We start from the raw sequence: 5789 nt of genomic DNA, 5'->3' as shown, positions 1-5789 counted from the left end.
ACCGCGCGAGAGTTAGAGCCCGTGCTTTCTTAAAGGGGCAAGCGTCAGAAAAGAAGAGGGGGAAGATAAAGAGTTGTCTCCCTCTACAGTAAAAAGCAACCCCCATTCCTAAATCCAGTGAGTCCTAGAATGTCAGCCCTAGCAAGAACCTCAGAGCCATTTGACAGATGAGGAAATTGAGACCTACAGAGCTGGAACAGGTTTTTTTTCCACTTTAAATGTTTTATTGAGGGGTTTGGATTTTGCTTTTCTTTGTATTTCTTTGTTTTCTTTATCCATGTGTATCCCCAGCACTTAGCACACTGCCTGGCACATAGTAGTTGTTTAATAAGTGCTTTTTTTTTAATTTGACTTACTTTAAATCTCTCTGCCACATCCTAGTGCCTCCTCGACATCCTCCTTTAGAACAAATAAGAACAAACAAACAAGGTAATCAACCCATTCGTCTACAGGTAACCGCTATGTTGGCCCATTTTCTTTGACTCCAAATTCAGGACCCTTTCCACCCCACCACACTGCCGCTCCAACAGCTTGAAGTGCAGTCCAATGTGATTTTAACAAATATTTTTATTAGCACATATTTAACAAATCAAAAATCAAGTCAAAAACACCCATTGTGTGCAGAGCATTGCAGTTGTTAACAGGAAAATGATTTCAGATAACATAGAATCCCAGCCTTCTTGAGGCTTGAGGTATAGACGAGATGTAGTACACCAACCCAGATAGGTAGTCACAATTAATACAAGGTCAATATGTTAGTACCACAAATAAGTTTTCAAACATAAATTCCTTTATAGGGTTTGTTGAATTAAATTAAAATCCAAGCAAGATGGCCTTTGGGGACAGAATGTTCAGAGAAATCTTCCCTGAGCACCTGGCATTTGAGTTGAACTTTAAAAGATAAGTGGAGATGAGCAGATAAAGAGGGGGGTGAAGGGCATTCTAGCAGAGGGAACAGAGAGATCAAAGCCTTAAAAATGGGAAATCACTGAATGTGTTGGGGGAGAGCAGGGCCAGTAAAAAGAAATTCTCTTTGTCAGGGAATGTCAGAAGGCTGGAAAGGTAGGGTGGAGCCAGATTGTGGGAGGGCCACTGAAGGAAGACAGGTGAGTCCCTAACTAGGTATCTCCTCAGGCTCCTCTGCTACTTCACTCTGTGATTTCATCAGCTACCATGGATTTGATTACCTTCTCTGTGCTACCGATTCTCACATCTACCTGTCCTGTACTAATCTCTCTACTGACCTCCAGTCCCAGGTCTCCAACTTCCTTTCAGACATCTCAAACTGATGTCTAGTAAACATCTTAGATTCAACATATCCAAAACTGAACTCATTCTCTTTCCCCCCTGAACCCTCCCCTCCTTATTAGTGTAGAAGGCAACACCACCTCCCAGTCCCTCTGGAGTCATCCTGGACTCCTCCCCATATCCAAACTGTTGCCAGGGCCTATCCTTTTTACCTCTACAGCATCTCTTGTAGATTTCGCCTCTGCAGCATCTCTTGTATGTTTGACTTCTGGAGCATCTCTTATAGATTTCACTTCTGCTTCTCTTGGAGATTTCACCTCTACAGCATCTCTTGTAGATTTCACTTGTGGAGCATCTCTTACAGATTTCACTTCTACAGCAGCTCTCAAATTCACTCCCTTCTCTCCTCTGACACTACCTTCTCATCACCTCATAACTGGACTATTACAATAGCTGCTGGTAGGTCTGCTTGCCTTGAGTCTCTCCCCACTCTAATCCTTCCTTCACTCGGTCACTAAAGTGATTTTCCTAAAGCACAGGTTCAACCATGTCACCCCCACACACACATTCAACAACCTTTCTATTGCCTCCAGGATCAAATACAAAATGCTGTTTGGCATTCAAAGCCCTTCATAACCTGGCTCCCTTTTACCTTTCCCATCTTCTTAAATCTTACTGCCCACTGGGTACTCTTCAATACAGTGACACTGGACTCCTGGCTGTTCCATGAACATGATGCTCCATCTCTCAACAGAGTCCTTTTCTCTGGCTGCCTCTCATGCCTGGAATGCCCTCCCTCCTTCTCTCTGACTACCAACCTTCCTGGCTTCCTTTAAGTCCCATCTTCTACGGGAAGCTTTCCCCAGCACCTCTTACTTCCAGTGCCTTCCCTCTGTTAATTATCTCCTATTTATTCTTTATCTAGCTTGTTTGAACATATTTGTTTGCCTGTCTCTCCCATTAGATTGTAAGTTCCTTGAGGACAGAGACTGTCTTTTTCCTCTTCTTGTATCACCATTACTTAGCAGAGTGTCAGGCTCATAGAAGGCACTTAATAAATGTCTCATGACTGATCTCAGTTTTCCCATCTGTAGAATGAGGTTTCTTTGAGCCCTAAATCTCTGAGCCTATACATCTTCCCCACCAGACCTCACAAAGCATTTACCAGGTCATATTTTATATCATTGAAATCTGTGCTCTACTTATTCAGCTTACTCCCTGGTACCTGAGGGCAAAGAATATGTTTTCTCTAAACTTTCTATCTCTCCCAGCACATAGCACACAGTATGCTCTTAGTACTGGGCAGCTAGGTGGCACAGTGGATAGAGCATAGGACCCAGAGTCTGGAAGACCTGAGTTCAAATCCAGCCTCAGACACTCATAGCTGTGTGACCCTGGGCAAATCATTTGACTCCTGTTTGCCTCAGCTTCCTCAACTGTAAAATGGGAAATCTGGAGAAGGAAATGGCAAACCACTCCAGTATCTTTGCCAAGAAAAACCCACTGGGGTCTTGAAGACTTAGACATGACTGAAAAAGCGACTTAATAATTACAATAACAAAGACATTTAATAAATGTTGCTGTTGAATAAACGTATCTTGAACTCTAAATGTCTCCATTTCTTTATCTAGCAAATGAGGACGACCAGTGATCTCTAAGTGGTTATCCCACTTTTGGTAAGCTGTGACTTGTTAGCCAGTTTGGATTTTTCTCATTAAGCCTAAATCTGCTCCTATTCAACTTACACTAACTCCATCTTCCACTTGAGAACCCTCTAAAAGCTTAGAAACATCATGTGGAGTTAGTCTATATACATACCTAGTGTGTTGTAGGTACCAGATAGATGATTGGCCATGGAAATAATGTTAACAAAGGTTTGGCCAATGTTCTACACCTCATCCCACAATACATCCAAATAGACAAGATATCTAAATTTAAAAAAATCAACCACAAAAAAATTAAGGGAAAATGGACAGTTATATCTTTCACAATTATGGATAGAGGAAATTTTTGTAAGCAGACATAGAATAATAAAAGATAAAGATAATAAAAGGTAAAATAGATAATATCTATTTAAGTTAAAAGGTTTTACACAAATGAAAGTGATGGTAAGTACAGTGCCTGGCACAGAGTAAATACTTAATAAATACTGGTTGATGTAGTTATAATCAGAATTAAATATAGGAATGGAGAAAATTCTGACACCCAAAATATACCAGAATTGACAAAAATCTAAAAAATTAATAGGTATTCTGTAGTAGACAGGTGGTCAAGGAATGTGAACATTTTTCAAAAGAATTATAAATTACAAACAACCACCTAAAAACAGGTTCATAATCACTAATAATCGTATAAGTGCACATATTTGGATGCAACAAAGATGCAGCAAAGATGGGAAAATATGGGAAATCTCCTTGTTGTAAGGGCCATGGGAAGATGGCACATTAATTCAATGGTAGTGAAGCTGGGAATTGGTTTAACTATTCTGGAAAACAATTTGGAATTATGCAGGGCAAGTTACAAAATTATGCATAGCCTTTAAACCATTTCACTACTGGGACTATCCCCCAAATAGATTGTTGAAAGCAATAAAATGCTCACAAATAGAAATAGTCATAGTATTATTTATGATAACCAAAAAAAAACAGGAAAAAAATATATGCCTAACAATTCAAGAATGGTTAGACAAAATATACTATATGTATGGGAATATTACTTTGAAGTACCCAATGAGGAATATGAGGAATTCAGAGAAACATGGGAATATATGTATGAAGTGATGCAGAATGAATAGACATGACTACAACAATGTAAATAAAGTTGACCTTGAAAGGCAACAAAACTGGTCAATTATGATGATCAATGTTAGTGCCATATTGTCAAAGCTAAAGGACACATCTCTCCATTTTGTTAACAATCAATAAACTGTGGTCAGGGAATGTTTTTTGAATCAAGACTTATTAGGGGAAATATTGGAAAGATTCCATCAAAACAATAAGTGTCCACAAAGCTGAATAATTTTTTAAAGGAGAAAAAAATTGCCTATGAATGTAGTTATCTGCCCAATCATTTGCCTAGGATTTGAGGACTTTGAGAAGTAAATATTAATGGTTTTGATCATGACAAACAAGAAAGCAATTAATTAAACTATCAAGCAGTATTCATTTTTATGATATGTTATTATTTTCATAGATTAAAGTGGTCTGAAGAGGATACTCATCTGCACATTTTAGAAACTCTATTAATTTTTACAGATTCAATTTCCAGGGACAATTGGGATAGCCAATTAGAGTAAAATCTGATTATTTGTAATGCATATTGATGGATTGGGGGAGCAATAGAGGGCAAGCACTGATGGGAATTATTGAAAAATCTAGAATTTGATCAGCAAGTATTTATTACATAGTTTTGTAACTTTCAAAGACTCAGAGTAAGCAACGATTGCCTAGCATAGCCTTTAACACAATTTCTTTTAATAAATAAATAAATAATGGTGGTTTGCAACTGGCACATTAAATGTATATAAATTGTAAGCAGGGAACAGTGGAAAGAACTGTGAAGAGTGCTGAATATTGGAGTCAGCTGATCTGAGTTTAAATCTTGACTGTCCAATGCTTACTATGTGTATAACTGTTGGCATCACTTACAGTTTCCTTACCTGGAACTGAAAGGATTGGACTAGATTGAACTCTACAGCCCCTTCCAGCTGGAAATCAAAGATCCTAGGAGGCTCACAAAGTACTTGAAAAGTTTGTTTTCCAGTGTTTTGAAGACTGCCCCTGTAATGGTATTTGCAGTTCTAATTGGTAACATGAAGAACATCGATTTCCAATGAGTATGTATTCCAAACAGTGAAGACCAGGATACTTTAATAAGATTTTACTGGTGTACTTTGTGAGAATTATCACTGAATGATGACTTATAGTGTTAGAGTGTTTTGAGTAAGAAAAAAGTAGAAAAAAAGAGAAAATATTTTCTAAAAATGGCTTTCTTTGATTCCATGGGCTGCCAAAAGGAAACCAACAAAAATTAATCTCATGAGATATTTTCATTGATAATTTAGGTGATGTTCTCTAGATGCCCCTCTTTGCAGATGACATTGAGTTTATGGCGTCAGATACTAGAATGAGATCTGTGACAAGTCAAGAAGTCAGGCTAGTGCCACAAGAAGACAAAACTGAGTGGATGAGCAATGTGTATTGTATTTGGGTGGACAGGCCATTGAATTAATTCTTTGATTTGTGTATATTGGGCTGCTAAGTGGTGCAGTGGATAGAACTTCCAGCCTAGAGTTAGGAAGACCTAAGATCAAATCTGTCTTCAGACACTTCCTAGCTGTGTGATCCTCGGCAACTCACTGAACCCTATTTGCCTGAGTTTCCTCATCTGTAAAATGAGCTGGAGAAGGAAATGGCAAACCACTTCAGTATCTTTGCCAAGAAAACTCCAAATGGAGCCATGAGGAGTCAGATACAACTTAACAATAAACAACATATATCTTAGAGAGTCTCTATAATTGGACAATTGAATTAAATAGAGTA

Source organism: Phascolarctos cinereus, unplaced genomic scaffold (assembly GCF_003287225.1).
Source record: "Phascolarctos cinereus isolate Bilbo 61053 unplaced genomic scaffold, phaCin_HiC Scaffold_7;HRSCAF=346, whole genome shotgun sequence".
Lineage (NCBI taxonomy): Eukaryota > Metazoa > Chordata > Mammalia > Diprotodontia > Phascolarctidae > Phascolarctos > Phascolarctos cinereus.
Note: the sequence above shows the minus strand (reverse complement) of the source record.